Genomic DNA, 17,817 nt, shown 5'->3' with positions numbered 1-17,817 from the left:
TCACTCTAAACTGGTAAAGACGGATATAGCCTTGACAAGTGCGGCTCTGGAAAAAAAAGTTGCAATCACCAGATGAAAATCAGTCCTGAACGACAATCAAAAAGGTTAAGAGACATTACAAATATTATAACAAATAAAAACCGTCCTAGTTGTTTTTCAGTGTAAGTTTAACCTATCAAAATACCTGAGATACGGTTATTTGAAGTGCACTTATTTAAAAAGGTTTAATAAGCTTTTGGAATTCAGCGAATATTTTAGCGACTTCCTGGCGAATCTAGTGACTGTTTAGTGACTTCCTGGTCTCAATTTAGCGGAGCGCGCAAAAAAAAGATGGCAACACTGTGCGTGATACTAGTATTATCGCTCTACTCACTGACATAAAACCTATTTGCAGGGAATGCATGCGTATGTAAACTACTGACGACTGCAGTGTACAGTGAGTAGTTGTCTGTTCCAGAGATAAACGAACAAACATGAAAGTTTGTCAAATCTACACCATTGTTCTGCATTTACTTATGAATTGTCGGGTCACCCCCCCCCCCCCCCCCTATGCATTTATAGACGCGTTAGATGTAGATTTTATTCTTAAAAAAGACATCTATATTTGTTTTTATTTGTGGGAAATTACGCTTGTGCAAACTTTTGATGCCTCGCCCCCACAGCTCCCAAAGCTCCTTTAAAAAAAAAAAATTAACTATTGACTCTGCGCATAGTCAGTGGCGCTGGCGGGCGGTCATGTGTTTACAATGCGGGTCTCCGTATGTAGCTCATCTATATAAATCGAAATGGGCAGGCATGAGGACTGAACTAGAAATCCTTGGGATCAGAAGCGCGGCTTTCATAGATGTCCCCTAATTGCGATGCTCTAGAATACCCGGACACTGCATCCCTATTATATATTTCAAATTGGCTTACCTATGTCATCGGAACATTCCAAACATTTGAACTCTTAATATCAAAGGAGCGTTTGGCGTCGTACAATCGACACCTTTAACCGATTGGTGCATAGCTGCGCATCGGCACTCAGCTAACTAACCATCAAGCCTTCCTATAGATGAAATTATAATATTTGTGTCTGCTCTGTTTCTTTGTCGGTCCGTCAACGTCGGCTTTTGTGGCACGACATTTTAGTATGATGAAACTACAGCAATGCCTGCAGGAACGCGGACTAAATATGCACACAAGTTTGTACATTTAAGAAGAAAAATTATTCTAGCACGTGACAGGCGAGACGGAATGTCCAACGTGCCTGAATGTCCAACGAGACGAAAGATCCAACCGAGAGGGAATATACAACGAGCCTGAATGTCCATCGAGACGAAAAATCCAACCGAGACGGAATGTCCAACGAGCATGAATGTCCATCGAGACGAAAGATCCAACCGAGACGGAATGTCCAACGAGCCTGAATGTCCAACGTGCCTGAATATCCATTATTGGATCTTCCGTCTCATTGGACATTCAGGCTCGTTGGACATTCCGTCTCGTAATCGACTACAACCGGCTCCGGCGCGCTGTGACGTAAAATAGTGACGTAATTTTCGTCGTTAACAGGTTACTCTCCAGCGTCCAACGAGGGTTGTCTTTCTGGCGGGCATCACGCCTTTCGTTTCGGTATCGGCAGATTTCCGGGACAAAATTTGACAACGAATAACTCGGAGTACGTGCTCGATCCAGGATTTAAATAAACTGGGCTGGCCTTCAACATTGACTGCCTCCATTTCTTCACTATAAACATGCGCCCTAAAACCTCTAATCGAAAAAGCAAGTAGCACATTTTCGTTAATTTTTTGTCTATAAGTTGCGTTCTGTCTTGATCATAATGTCCAGTTAGCTTTGTAACTCACTTGCGCAGACCGCATTTGTAAAGCTTTCACTTTTGTTTTTCGTTTTTTTTTTTTTTTTTTTTTTTTGTTTGTTTGGAAAATCTGTTTTTGATTAAAAAAAATATTTTAGTAGACTGCAGAACTTTACGATTTCGAAATCTACTTTTGCTAGTGTTGCGAACATTGCATTTCACCAGGAAACTGAAATGCTTAACAATGTTTTGCTCGTGACGTCACCGCACTATCTGCTGGTGATCATTGCAATATGTTCTTGCTGAGAAAGTCCCATCCGGTGATATAAAATGCGCGCTGCAGAAGGTTCGTGCTCACTGCAAAGCACGCATTTTCTGTACATAAATTCTTCTTGCTTGGTGCGGCGTCCTGACAAACGGCGAAAGCGTCTGGTACCAAGGAAACGCGCTTCCTGGCAAGAGTGTTTTGGCAAACCGAGTAGTTCCCGGGGTCAGGCTTTCTTATCTGTGCCCTACGGTGCCCAAGATGCGGGGCAGTATATGCGCGGGGGAGAAATCTGCGCAGGGACGGGCGTGACGTTGACAGCGGTGGCAATTTCCTCCTCAGCTTCGTCGTTCATTCCGACGAGGTGCCGGAGGGAGGGATGTCAGCATTCAACATTTGAAACCACCGCAAACTAATTTAGAGAGCCCTTCATTCGACAGAAAAAAAAAAAAAAAAAAGTTGAACGACAAAACCTTATTGAAAACAAACTGCCGCCAAACCAGGACTGTTTGTGGCGCCAGAGCGCCCCTTCCTCCCTCCGTCGCGTGGCCGACGTCATTGCGTCGCATCCCGCTTTTCGAAGCGTGATGCGCGCGCGCCCTGAAGAAATCCCCGACATTTATCCCTCATGTGCATACCCGCTTTACAACACGAGTCTAAAAAGTATTTCGTGACAAATTACAGCTACCCCCCGTCCTCTTTTCTTCAGTTTTTCCTTTTTCTTAATTCTTGAGATATTTTTTTTTTTTTATTTCAGAGGGACACCTTCATCCGTTTGGGGGTGTTAATAGACCCTTTCCGAAATTCAGTCTGGCCACTTTGATCATTATCATCATCTGTGGAACGGCATCTATTCCATATCAATGGCGGCCTTCTAGTGACTGATAAAGGAAGATGTTGAAGATGCTCCTAAGCGGATGATGCGAGGTCTGTACATTCAGGGGGTCAGTACGATGCGACGTAGGAATGGAACACAAGAGCAACGTAAGCGTTTATTTCTTATAACTTAGATTCAGTCAATCTGTGGGCGGCACACAATCGGCTTTAAAGCACTTTGGTGTATGGAATTTTCTCGAGGCATCTGAGTTGGTTTGAGCTTTGTTTTGAATGCAGGTTCCTGGTCACCATCGAACTGAAAGTGATCGAGAAAGAACTCACACTGAACAATTACTTGCGTGCCGTTTACTTGCGAAAGTGACGGTGCCGATACAAGTTCATTTCCGCCATTGATATGGCAAAACCTAAACTGCTTTACGAACCACCAGAAGTTTAAACAAAATACGGAGTTGCTCGAAACTTGGGGGAAGGATTTGAGAACGGCACTCGATCTTGTGAGACTAAGAGTGGCTGCCAACGTTTGGCTGTCCCTCTGAGGCCACTAGGATCTATCTTTCCGGGTATCTCTCTCGTACACACTTATAGTTTTATGTAACGTCGGATTAATAAGCCCCATTTAGTCCTTTCAGAGCTGCAAGTCTCGGGGACAACTTTCTGAGGCAGTTTAACAACAACGAAATCATGTATGGGTGCCTCAATGATCTGTACAGTGTGCTGCAATATGAAAGACCCACTGGGAGCGCGTGCGCGCTGCGAGCCGAGAGCGCTCGCAGCGCCCCGCTGCGAGCATTCTGGGCAACTCCATTCTGCTTCGAGGTGAGGACGCCCACTCGGGGCACAGCTGAAGCGCAACGCGCTTCAGCTGTGCTGAGCCCCGATGGAGCGTCCTCCCCTCGAAGCAGAATGGAGTTGCCCAGAGTGCTCGCAGCGCCCCCGCCAGCCACCGCCCTGGCCACGCTCTCCCAGTGGGTCTTTCATATTGCGGCGCACTGTACATGTAACATGGGGCGTGCAACAATTTTTGTACTTTCAGTAAGTACCTCTAAGAACTAGTCCCTGTTATTGATAAATTGCAGAGGCCAATTAGTTTCCCTCTTTGTGGAAATGGCAAGGGCCGAAAAAAGAAAGAAACAGCCTTCCCCTCCCCAACTCGCAAGTAGAACAAGCGACCACGTGATCTGACGCTAATGATATATGTAAGTGTTCACCATGATAATGCGCTGGGGTTGGCAAAGCATAGAGTATGTGCTTAGCTTTAGACACTGTTCGAGTTGGGATATTCTCGTCTTTGATTGTACACGAGTCATTATTCGAATGTTTGGAGATTGTGATTGTCATGAACCCGATCACTCGACTCGGACTCATGACAGCCGAGCACGTGACGGTGTCACGTGGCTCGCCGTGCGAAGTCGTGATCAGACTTGTACACGTTACTGAAAAATAGTAAGGAATTACATTTACAATTACTCAAGGCTAAATATTAATTTATTACAACTACCCTCCCACAAAATTAAGTGACTGTTACCCCCAAAAGTAATCCGTTACTTTCGCGGCGTTACTTTCAACATTATTTTCCTCAAGTAAAAAACAAAGGCAATAGGGTTATTCAAGTTCTTATTGTTGCCACCTGTTCCATTTATTCACCTTGAGTATTTTGAGGAACAGCTGACTCTCGAAAGTGTCGTCAAACGTTTGGCGCTATTTCTTACTTAAGATGTCGACTGCTACGCTGAACGCCTTTTGAACTGAGGCACAGGATAGGAATGCCATAGTGTGCCTCACGAATGTTTTATGCTCTGCATCGAGCTTCCTCAGCGAAGCAATGAAATTACTATTTACCTCGAAGATAGAGCAAAGTTTCGTCCTTGCAGCCGTTGCCTGATATTCGAGAGTTTTAGTAGAGTTGGTAACAGTTAGGTGATAATTAAATAATAAAAAAGGTTTGGCTCAATATTCTTCTTCCTTCGGTTCTGAACAGGTCAAGCCTCGGATGAGACGTTTGTGAATGAGAAAAAGTTTACAAAAATTTAAATATAAGTAATCGAGAAAAAACAAGAACAGGACACTCATAACAACAATTAATTAGAACGTTGGTTAAAACAAGGAAATGTAAACGCACGTTTGCCATGTGTACCTTTCTTGGTGCCGTTCAAAAACGCACGGAGCACGGACCGACTGCAGTTTACACCGCTGTTCTCCAGATAGACGTCCGCTGATGCCACGGGCAGCGAAGGGCAGAGTACTTAGTAAGCCGCGCTATGGTCGCACTCACGAGTTTCACTCTCTCCTCAAGCTCTGAATATCAAGTCTACGTCAGCCACCATTATGTTTTATTTGCAACAATATCTGATTGAGATAAGATACTTCCTGCTGGGGTAAAAACAAGAAGAAGAAAACAGGTAAACTATTACCATTTGCGAAGTGCTCGCAAAAAGCTGACTCACAAAAAGGGTGACTGAGATGCAGAAAACCTGGCTGGAATTCACAAATGAAGTGCGCAACCCTAAAAGTTGGACTACAAAAAAAAAGTAAGTAGCTTTCTAAACAGGGTCGAATAAGGTGAAAGAAGCAAAAAAAAAACATCCTGTTTTCTAAGAGAAGATGGTAAGTGTGCATCGGCGAACGAGGATGCTTGTGCCAATAAAACCTTCACATATTATCACATCTCTTGTACTGCAGTTTAGGGTAGACGGAGCGTTTTCTCGTGTTTTGACATTACGATGCTATATGCACTACGTAGTGCACTTTGGACGGAAATTGCTATATGCACTACGCTGAGAGCTCATGCCGCTCCGGCCACCCTTTTTCGAACTGCGCGTGTATCACTGGGGAGCTCGTTAAACCAGCCCCCCGCCTGCGTTCACGCCGCTTCGCGGCGACAGTATGCGGCTGCTAATTAGAAAAGTTAACCAGTACACGCCGCTTCGCGGCGTCCAGCCGGCAACCCAAGCCCCGCTGTCCCCGATCTGCGAAGTCTCCGAAGTTTCGTCGACAACATTCGGTGTTTCTTTTTTTTTTTTTTTGTGTTCATCGCAAAAAAGAAATATAAATATCGCCAAATGCCTCGTCAAAACAACGTTCAAGAAAAAAAGAAAAAAAAAAGGTAGGATACCGCGATTCGAACCTGCGTCCACTTGCGTACGAAGCGGACACGCTAACCCCTACGCTATGCCACCGGCTGAAAAACTCGTTGTGATCATTCATTTTATACGAGACAAACGTAGTGCATATAGCAATTTCCGGCCGAGCTGCACTCCGGAGTGCATATAGCATTACTCTTACGAAAATGGTCCTAGTAACTATTGGGGAGGAGGACAGACCGTGACGCCCCAAGCGGTTAACTTTACAACTACACGGATGGGGACTACAAACTCAATGGCTCTGCGCTCGGCCGACATAACCGAACGCGGCGTCAGCGTTCGGCTGGAGTTCGTGTTCTCCGATGAGGGGGAGGAGGGGCTCTTTTGTTTCCACTACGCTCTGCATGATCGTGCAGACTACGGTCTGCACGATCCGAGCTCAGCACAAAAGCCGAAGTGGGTCAAGCTCGCATTCTCTGAGAATAGATCCGGCACTTAACGTCGCTTCGTCGATTGTAAGTATTTTTTACGTTAAACTGTGCCCCGCGCTCTATTGTAGAAGATGACATGGACATGCCCATAAGGCCTGTCGGCATGTGCGCAGGCCTTGTGTTGAGTAAACACCGCGCGTGAGGAAAACAAACGGGTCAGAGCGCCCCCTATAGTTCGATCTCCTGCCCAATAACCGAGAAGGACATTGTTAATTCTTGCCTGTGCACTTACCACCTTGAGCTTCTCGAAGAGGCACACAATCACTTGCTGTCCTCCTCTCCCCGTCTTCGATCGCAAAGAAAAAACAAAGGGACTAAGAAAAGCAAATAACACTTGCCTCCCCCCCCCCCCTTTCCCCCTTTTTTTTGTATAAACGTTTTTTTTTTTTATCTTTTGACATTGTTGTTAGGGTCTAAAAAAAAAAAAATTCAGAGGCTCGGTGTTGCAAAAACAAAAAAAAAAAAAAAAGCTTTGCGGAACTGAAAAGTGCAAGCTGGTTAATTCGCGCTGGTTAATTCGCGTGGCAGTGTCACTGCGCTCAACTTTACCAAAATGAAAACGACCTTTTTTTTAAAAGGGGGGAAGGCGGGGGGTTGGGGGCTGTTCCTGAAAAAAAATGTAACGGATTACAAGGAATCCGTTACGCAAAAAATGTAAGGCAATTACTTTACAATTACTCTCGAAGATATGTAATTATTCCGTTACTAAATTACCGATAAATGTAAGGGATTACAAGTAATTTCGTTATTGTAACGGATTACGTACAAGTCTGATCGTGATGTCATGTGACTTCAGAGTATAAAAAAAAAACTAATAAATATAATGACGTTCTCAATTTAAATCGACTTGACGAAGTGACTCACGTGAATACGCTGTGTGACGTCACGGAGTCACGTGGCATGGCATTACTTGACATCTTGACGTCACGGGACCACGTGACACATGATTAATCGGTGTCAATACAGAAGCGCCACATAACCCCACAATTTCTTATACATTGCAATTCTCTATACGAAGGTTTCATAAATATATAAAAACGCAGCTTCCATTTTTTTATATTTATTTTGTGATGTTAAAACAAAAAATTTTCAAAAATCCCGTGAACCGTTTTCCGGTTCAGCTCCGGTTCAGTTCCAAGATGGCGGCAAAGATTTCGGTTCCCTTCACTTCCGGTTCGGCTAAAAATAACGGTTTGGTTCCGGTTTTTTATTTGGTTCCGGTTCGACACGCTGGTTGACACTGCTACTCATATATGGCACAGCAAGAAACGAAACCGTGAAGACCCGAAATCAAATCCAGCAGATCCCAGCGTTAGTAGCAGCGTCAGTCACACGGTTTGTTACCCATTTTCTCGTTTGCATAAGATAAGAGGATTGTTAGACTCGATTTTTTTTTTTTTCTAGAAAGCTCCACCAATGAAATTTTAGTATGATAAATGCACGGCTTAAAGATATCTTGGGGAAAAGGTTTAATTGCACTTTGTTTCTTGGCATATTAGTACCAACTCTTTTACCCCGAATAGCGGCCGGGAACACCTCGTGATGCCGCTAATAAGCGACGAAGGAAATATAAAAAAAAGACATAAAACAATTGCGTCTAACGAAAACCAAATTAATCCGTTTTTGGCAAGTTTTTAACGGTTCGACTGTCTAAAGTCAAGAAGCCTTTTCTCCATGCATTTTCATCTCCCTCGGCTTCTTCGGTAAAGTGATTTATGGCGAATTCAACAGGTCGTTTTCGAGCGCGCCGGGATCGACTTTTCTGACGCGAGCCTATTTCACTGGGCGATCGGGATCGAGATGGACGTGTTCCACAGGTCATTTTGGATTAGCTCCCGCTCCAGATCTCGATCTGGATCCGAGAAAAGTCGCTTCGACGATTGCGGCGGATTCAACCGGAAGCCAGACGGGCCAGCCCTCGGCGCACACACGTGACTTCCTTTCTCGCGGGCCCTCTCGCCTGATCTCGCCCATCTCGCCTCAGAAGAATTCGTAATGGCCGTGTGCTTACCCTTTGGCTCGACAGCCGGTTCGTTTTCCGGGAAGGAGAAGGTTTCGCCGCGCTACGGGCATTCCGGCAATCTTTGCTAGAAGCTCCTGAGCCATTCCTGCTTCTCGTGCGTCGAACACGTGTTAGTGCCACGATTGCGAAAACGTCTTCGAAACGACCGCGGCGGACGCGGAAAGGGGATTCCCGGGCAGTTGAATGACGGGATGGCATCCGCCGATCCCAAACCAGTGGCCATGCTTTACTGGGGATCCGTAGGCGGCGCGACCCCGTTCGGATCGTGTGCTCCAGTCCGGATCTGGTCAACTGACCCGGCGCGCTCCAAAACGCCCAGTGGAATTCACCATTAGAGTAGGGGCAGTGAGCTCGGCGAGCGCTCACGACTGCCGCACTTCGAGTCGACGGCCCGAGAGGACGCCACAAAAGCATGAGCTGTAGTAGAGCATTCTTCGCATTGCATCTACTGCGCTACTGACGTTGTCGTCGTAGTTGTCGCCGTGGTTGTTGTAGTCGATTCGGCATTGCACTTCAGTTGACATAAGCCACAGCAGGTTCTCTTTAGAGCGTTAAAACTAGGGATCAGGTTGTGCTATTCGGAACCACTATTTATTCGCACACCACGATTTTAGATTTATATCAAGGAAGTCAGTCATGATCCGTGTTCATACAGTATAGTAGGTATGTACGCGTACTATACCGTGTATATTCGCTGTCACTGACCGCGTCATGTTCAGAACGGTCCCGCTCCTATCGACCATTTTAAAGATAACTGGCGTCTCCTGGCGAAAAACGAGGTTCCAGGATGCCCAGGATGCGCGCATCGGGAACGAGAGAAACGAAGCGGCTTAGAATAAACTCGAGGTCAAAAAGCTAAGCCACAATAAACACAAAAGGCACTTTGGGGGTAGTCCAGTCTAAGTACACTGCAGCTCGGTGGAGCCTGAAGGATCTAGCTTGTTTGGTCCAGGGAGTGCCCGCGCTCGCTTGAGCACCGCGTGCTCGTGTATTTTCCTACCAAAACTTTTTGAACCTGTCATTTCTGAGATTTTCAGTCGTTATCTTCGGGGGCGTGACTGGAACGGTGCACTACTCGTATCTCGCGTAGTTCCCAGCGAGTGGACGAGCCCTTTTTCGGGACGGACCTACGTGTCTCGGCCTGACCTTGCTGCACTCATTGATGATAAGAGGGACCGAAGTCCACCTCCTCGCGTACGGAAGTCGTCGCGTCGTCGGTGCTACATTCCGGGCAACGCAAGCTACAATATCGAATAAGGAATAAAGCGCAGATATATGCGCTTGGTTTTGTTAGAATTTGCTTTATCCTTTGCGTATATCCCCCTACTTTTTTGTGCTTGTTTCAGGCGCAAACCTGAGGCACTTGAATGTGGGAAGGTGGGAACGAACGAGCGATAACTTTGTCGCCACCCGAGCCTTTTAAAGACCTCTAGGTCATAGACGCTGCCGGAGTCGACGAACTGTCGCTTGCCCCGTGGAATGCGGTAGGATCGCAAGCCGATTCACCGATTATTGAAATTCCAATCGAACGGTCTATGAAATCGCCCGGCAGTGACACCACCCTGCAAAGTACGCGTGAGCTAGTACTTTCCCGCAAATCAGTCGGAGCTTCTTATCTTACAACTGCCATATCTATTCACGGAGGATGCTTGTCGAATGACGATGCCGGAAAAGCCTTTTCTCTTTGGCGTGTAGGAATACTGCTTCGAATCTCATGGCACACGCAGTGTCTGCCCCTTAAAGAGCTCGTGCGTTGCTTTCCCCCGAAACTCGCCCACCGGCGTTTGTTTTCCTCCGACCTGAACGAATCAGGGCGCGCGCTTGGCTGCATCGTCATCGAGCCTTCCCCGACCGTTCTCTATGTTGCCCATGGGTTGGGGGTGCGCAGTCTCGGCACGGATTTGATGTCCAGGGGTCGCGGCCAGTGACGTCACGGAGCTCCAGATTCTATTTGGTGTTCTTTGATGGAAACACGTTTTATTTTGGATGCCGCCGACTGCATTTTGAAACGTCGGTTGGTCGGCGAGTGTGTGCGCGTGGTCGGGTGCTCGGCGGCTTGGCGGTGTACTCGCTGGTGTGTGTCGACGTGCCGCCTGTGCTCGTCGCGTATCCAGAAACAGTGTTTTCCAATTTCGTTCGCTCAGTGGTGTCGGTCACTCCTGTTGCAAAAGAAGACTCGTAGTGACTACAGTATCGTCCGACGGCACTTTTGCAGAGCGTTCAAGTGCCGTCCGAAAGTCTCCTATAAAACGAATTGTCAAAACGTGATTTCCGAAGCGTGCCTTAGCGGTTAAAATGACTGCAACATACGCAAGCGGCCGTGGGTTCGATCAACGTTCGATCCCTAGTGGAGGTCTACTTTTTTTTTTTTCGAACATTTTTTTTTTTGGAGGGGGGGGGGGGGGCATTTGGCGTCATTTACGGCATTTCTTTTTTACGACCAACACTGAAAAAAAGAAAAAAGAATGCTGTCGACGACAGTGCTAAAAGCGCGAGCTAGTTGTTTGGATCGCGCGGCTCGAGCGCTCCTGCAGCGGGTGCATTCATGCCAGTCAAGGCTACTCGCTCGCCGCTTACACGGCCTTCGCAGCTATTCTATGCAAGGGTGATAATCCGTCATATTGCACACAAGTGTAGCTCCAGAAAAATGCGTACAAAATTACTGCGGCTGGGCTCTGTCGCCTCCGGTACACGTAATTTTCATTTGCAACAGGAGTGACGGACGGCACCGGGCGAAGTTTGAAAATGGAGAATGCTTATTTTGATGCTCCTGAGAACGCGACGAGTACAGGCGGCAACGTCAACAACACGCACCAGCGCGGACACCGCCGAGCCGCCGAGCGACCGACATTTCGAAATGCAGTCGCGGCATTAGAAAGAAAAACGTGTTGGTGACGTCAAAATAACTAAGACGTCAAAATAAAAGCTGTTATATTAACGTCCGTGACGTCATTGGCCACGCCACCTGAATAGCAAATCGGTGCCGAAAATGCGCAGCCTTTGGTTGGCGGGCTCCTCCTTGCGTTCCAATGAGTCTCATGTTGAAACACTTGCTCGCCGTATAGTTTCAACTCCTCCACGACAGCTCGCATCTCGTGGCTTACCCTTGCTCTATGAAGGCAGTGAATGGCTCGGCGCTAGTCGCTTCGAACCCCGAAAAATAAGTAAGATGGCGCGCGAGTGTTCCAAATGCGTCTTTGGCGCAACGGAATGCAAGGAGCACGCTGATGGCGACAAGGCGCAGGGAACGCGCGATGACGAGGCGGCGCGCATCGCTATTGCTTGAGGGGGAAACAAATCCGATGTACGAGGTGCACAAGGAGTAGACGGACTTGCATGCCGTATTGTGCAGCGGGAGTTTAGCACCAATGGCCGTCTGGTGTCTCCGTCGATGAAACATTTTGCCAGTGCAGTACCACTGTTACCCTGTGGTATTTATTTAACGTGCATCGTGCAGTAGCGATGCAAGCCCAAACACTCACCCGTACGATACTGATTCAGATAAACACAAGCAGGGCTGGGGATTAGGGACTTTCAGAAAATAGGCCCCTCAGAAGTAGGGGCTCAACACTGCGCATGCACTGAACCAAAACTATGTCTTTAGGAGTTAGCGTTCAACGCAGAATTTGAGGGGCTCCTAAGGCAGGCAGACATGGGGGCGCCCTACATCGCACTTTTCATAACAAAACCATAATGGTCGCTCCCCTATTAGGCAGGTCCATCGGCAATGAATGGTGCGGCAGGCCTTCGCTTTGCCTTCTCGCATTAATTCGAAAGTATGAGAGACCTGTTTCTAGATCGTCTTCTATTCTGGCCGTTTTTAAACGCATACTGAGCCAAACAATTTAGTGCCCTTAAAAGGTAACGCACGTTCTTTCCACGAGCCAGCAGCCGCCGGTGTGCGCGAGAACACGCAACGAAATTGACGTCATCGTCCCCCTTAAGATGACAGTGAAATGTATGGGCTTTGGGTCGACCAAAGACAGGCTTTTCATTTCCGCAAGTAAAAGCTACGTGCTTGTTAGACCAATTAATCGCCTACCTTTTACACCAGACACCACTGTGGAGATTAAAAGATTGTCATTATTCTACTTTTCCCTGGAGGCCACACATTTCACTGTCACCTCGCATATTTACGTGGGTTTTAATCATTCCTTTTAATAATCAATCTTGAGAATGAGGCATTTGAACTTGGGACATGTACACTAAATCAACAAGAATCTCGAAATTTTCACACGTCAATTGGCTTCCAAGGAGACTTCTCGGGCCTGCATGAGCTGTTATTACGCAACAAGCAGGCTCTCTTGGTATAACAAAAGCAAATCAAGTGCCTTGGACACTGTTTGGACCACCGCTCGTGAGAGTGGGAAAGCCTGTCAAGCGCTCACTTCCGGGACAAGCCGCTTACTTCCGGTGACTTCATACCTGTTTGCTCAATACGCCATCCAGCCCTCTAGAGGAGATCAGTGAATGAAACCCTCAACACAAAGGAATGTAAATACGACGACGGGGCAGCGACGGGGCAGCGGGTTTCCCACAAAGAAATGTGAATGTGCTGTGCGCTCAGTGTGACATCGCAGACTTGGTTGTACGACGAACACTTGATTTGCGGCTTCGCCGTTCATCAAGATCACTTGGATTTCTTTATTTTTATATTTCAATAGCTTGTTTTGCGAGGGTTGTGCAGAATCACGGCCAATTTTTTGAATGCTGCGACAGGGGTAGATTTTAAGTAATGAACGCACGTTCACATTCCAACATGCACCAAGACGTGTGGGAATTTCTTTGCGTGTGCACTTACGACCCACCGTTCAGCTCTACGGAAGGGAAGCTTCCACGATGTTAGGGTGATTTGTGCGGAGAGATAGCCTTGCTTGCCGCAGTTGGCGTGTATGTGTAAGGAACGACGGGGAGATGAGTAGTGCATTTGCTTTAGAGTGGGGTTTTACGTTCGGATATGAGCATTTTTTTTGCTGGGAAGGGCTACTAACAGCTACCGCTACGAAAGCAGAATTACAGCTCTGGGCCCGTTTGTTCGAAGCGCTAACCGTGGCCAAAGTTAGCCGCAGTACCTAGAAGAGGGATTTTGAAATCACGTTACTGGGCTCGGTAGGGATGCGGGGAACATGGCGGGGCCCCGGTGAGTGAGCGCCGCTCGCTTTAAAACTAATATGACTCGTTGTAGCTGCAATATATGGCGCGTTAGTCAGCACGAATGCTGCAGGAGGCTTTCGCTTTGCCTTACCTCACTTAAATTGCAAAGTATGAGCACTGACCTCGCCGCATTCTTTTTTTTTTTTTTTGATAGTCTTTAGATTCTGGCCATTCCTAAGCCTAAATGAACGCGATAATTGTCGGCCTGGCAACGTCTTTTTAAAGTGGATTGCCTTGACTCAATCGGCCGGGGATTGATAGCACACAAAAGCCGACAGCGTTCCAATAGACCTTTCTCTAAATTTCCCAAGCACCGAGGTGCATGCTATGAGTGTAGTTACACGCGCTGCACGTGCTGGCGTCTGCAGTAGTAATTGTTCTAAAGCAAAAAGTCTCAAACAAATTTTGCTTTTTCGAATTTTTTATAAGAGAAAGGCCAGCGCGCGCGGACCGTAGAATTAGACTTCCAGCGTTTTCCTCGATGCTTGGGTTATTTAGCAAAATGTCTATTGGGACGCTGTCTGCTTTTGTGTGTTATCAATACCCGGCCGATTGAGTCAAGGCAATCCGCTTTCCAAAGTCGTTGCCATGCCAACAATTATCGCGTTCATTTAGTCTTAGGAATGGCCAGAATCGAAAGACTATCTAAAAAATGCGGCGAGATCATTGCTCATGCTTTGCGATTTAAGTGAGGTACGGCGAAGCGAAAGCCTCATGCACCATACGTTGCTCACTAACGCGCCCGATATTGCAGCTACAACGACATATTAGTTCCAAAGCGAGCGGCGCTCACTCACCGGGGCACCGCCATGTTTCCACGCATCCCTACCGAGCCAGTCACGTGATTACGTGATTTCAAAATCCGTCACCTAGGTGACGGATTTTCCGTCACCTAGGTGACGGAAAAGTTTCCGTCACCTAGGGAAATCCGTCACCTAAGTGACGAATCCGTCACTTAGGTGACGGATTCGAAGCGCTAACCACGGCTAACTTTAGCCGCGGTTAGCGCTTCGAGCAAACGGGCCTGGATGCTGTATCTCCCCGAGGTAATGCCACGGCACTAAAATCGAAGGGTATGAGCATCGTTATTTTATTCATTTGATTATCATTAAAACAATCATCTGCTAAATGCTTCACTAAAGCGCGAGACACATGCGCGAAAAATCCATCCGGTCCGACGTCCGATCCGGCAATGCGACTGCCTGATCCGAAAAATTTGGTCGCTTCAGACGCTGGATCGGCGATCCGACGTGCGTCCAACGCGCCAGATAGTTTCGCACGGCGGACGGATTGTCGGATGCGTCCAGCCAATGACAGCACAGCTAGCGCGAACGTCATGATGACGCACTGAGTCTGGCGGGACGAAGCGAACGGCGAGGGGAAGCCGGAAGCGTGGTTCCCGCTGACCCATTCGAAAAAGATGGCTTCGGCAAAGAATGCACGCGCTAACGAGAACGAGCTTCTAACTTCGCTCGTGTGAGCGAAACCGTCAATCTAGGACCAGAGATCTGTGAACGCGGACCTCCGCTGGAGTGCTTGGATCTCCTGGGCGGAGCCGAACGGATAGTCGTGTCGCATGCAAGTTCGGAAGCGTGTGTCTCAAACTGTCGCGTGCGGTGATTCGGAGCGGCGTTCGTACTGTCGGATCGGACGTCGGATCGGACGATTCTGCCGTCCATGTGTCTCGCGCTTAAGAGATTAAAAAACATTGCATGTACAAAAAAAGACAGTAAATAATTACAAAGATGTATTAATGTGTACTAAAATGTAACTGTATTGGAATCATAATAATAATATTTAAACATCTAAATCAAATATATACAATTCTCCGCTTATATAGACGCTTTACACACGCGCCAAATTACAGCCGCCATTGATGACCTTCAGTTCTCTTTCTCAGATGCCAGGCAACTAAAGCGGGCGTTGACAAGCCTCCACAAAGGTCAGTGCTGTGGAGAAAGACACAGCAGAACCTAAAAGGGCTATAACCTGCCCTGCAGTGGTAATGATCAGGTGAGGTAGTTTTAGTTAGAGGTAACAAAAACTGAAGGTCACTTATGGCGGCACCCATGCACAGGTGCTGCAAAGCGTCTATACGTATCCCCATACCAAGAAAGGTTGTTTCTTCAAACAGAATCTCGTTCACACTTTTGCAATTGTAGCTTTCAAAACCTATAATGCTTCCTTGGAGGCTTATGCACATAGCATTTTGGCTTGTCGTGCTTGTCGGTAAGCCGTGACTTTGATCGACCGCTTCGACGCACAGTAGCAGCGGTGACTTTCGAAGCCGTGGTTCAACTATGCATTCAAGAGTTTCGAGCATGCGGATGAGTGGCAAGCATGACGCAGACATTTCGAAAAAGCTCAATATAACTTCGAGCACCGTAACAAATTCGGGCTGTGTAATGCAAGCCACTTTTATTCTGGCTGTCTAGGGGTGTGTAAAGTGGTAGTCTCTGATGGCTTGTAGACAGAAGCGTGAGATAGGACTCACATTTTCATTCACTGATTACTTGAATGAGGTAGCCAGCGATGTACACCCAGCCGGAATTCAGAGCCGTGTTTAAAAGGTCGCCTGGAAAAAAAATGTCAGGTCCGTTGAATTGGGTCGGCATTTAAGAAGCAGACAAAGTCGGTCTTTCTTTACATAACTCGGTCGCTAGTCTTGTCAAACACAAGTAAATTTTTTTTGTGTTTCGACGTTGTGTGTCTGTGTGGGGGGGGGGGGGGGGGGGAGGGGAGGGGGGAGGAGGAGCTGAAAAGATGCCTCGAAGTTTCTTTCTCTCACAAACCCGCAGCTCCGTTCATCTTCGTGACGTTTTTCATTGAAGGGGCGAAAGATCCGTCCCACTCCCTGGGCACTGAACAAGCAAGAGCAGTACAAGAGAGGGCGCTGAGACGATCATCCACTTATACGTGTGACGTCATGACAAGGACCATCAGTTGCGACAAAGGAGCTTTATAGTGTCTAAAAGGCACAGCCGAGGCTTGGAAAAATTGCGTTCTTAAAATAACACCGTCAAAGGTGACAGTCTGTTATTGTTCTTATTTCCGTTGATAACTAGGGATTTGGTGAAAGGGGTCTGCAGTTTTTATCATCTCTCTCGGCCTTTCGGATATGGCCAAAGTGTAGCCCTACGTGTCCACGTCAATGACAACCAAAAAGCGTTGTCCGCCTGTGGGTGAGTTCCGCCTTTGGGCGCAGTTGCCCCCCCCCCCCCCCCCTTTTTTTTCGGGGGGATAAATTGATGCGATATTTTTTCTAAGTAGTTACTATTGGTGACGTAGACGGCCAAATGTGTAGGTGTGGTCATTTTTCCAGAATTAGTCAAACTAAGATTAATTTTGCTTTCGTTGACTGGTAATGCCAGATTGTCAAGATTTACGGGGCTTGAAGCTTCCATCGCACACCATGAAACTTGTTCATCATTAAACACGCACCATTGAACTTGTTGTTTACAAGTGATAATCCTCACCCTGACGTCAGAGGTAGGAACTAGAAGAGAGCGCCACCGAACCGTTCCTGGACACTGCGAGCGCTGGCAGGAGCCTCTCTCTTAGTAGTCTATCATGGCCGCTGGTGAGTTTAAAGGAGCGATGCAACAATTTTTGTACTGTGCACAAATACCGCTTAAAACAGATCCCTAACGTTAATGACCTATGAAACACGCGTTCGTTTTTCACCCCACGCAATAGAAGTCCCAGAAAAAAATTTAAGAAAAACGAGCAGCGTTCACTCCCTCAACTCGCAGCCAGAACAAGCGGCCACGTGATCTGGAGCCGATTATATGCCGCCAATGTTGATCATAGCCACGCGCTGGGGTTGGCAAAGCACAGGGCACGCGCTGAGTTCCAGACATTGTTATGGCTCGGCTGTTGTCGTCGTTGCAGCGATTGGACACGGGTCACTACCCGAATGCTTCTCGAGCTAGCAATTGTCACGAGCCCAAATCGAGTGCCCACGCAATGCTCGGGTCCAATCTATGAACCGCATTCAAATATCGTCACTTGGGTGTACTGCGATCCCCGAGTTACGTCATCAAATTTAGCGAAGGAGAGATTGAATGAAAATGATCGCTTTTGTCCTTGAAATTACACCGCAACAAAGGAGTTTCTTGGCCAATGGTGTTGCGTGTGAGTATCCTCGAGTCCCAGGTGTGCCAGTAAGC

At 47.3% G+C, this 17,817-nt stretch overlaps 1 protein-coding gene across 3 annotated transcripts in view; it reads left to right on the top strand.

The window, feature by feature from the left end:
* The window catches only part of LOC8036660 (zwei Ig domain protein zig-4), a 313,494-nt gene that overhangs the window by 227,894 nt on the left and 67,783 nt on the right, over positions 1-17,817 (top strand). The window lies entirely within an intron of this gene.

This window comes from Ixodes scapularis, unplaced genomic scaffold (genome assembly GCF_016920785.2).
Source record: "Ixodes scapularis isolate PalLabHiFi unplaced genomic scaffold, ASM1692078v2 PGA_scaffold9__187_contigs__length_104089568, whole genome shotgun sequence".
Taxonomy (NCBI): domain Eukaryota; kingdom Metazoa; phylum Arthropoda; class Arachnida; order Ixodida; family Ixodidae; genus Ixodes; species Ixodes scapularis.
This window is presented reverse-complemented; position numbering and strand designations above follow the sequence as displayed.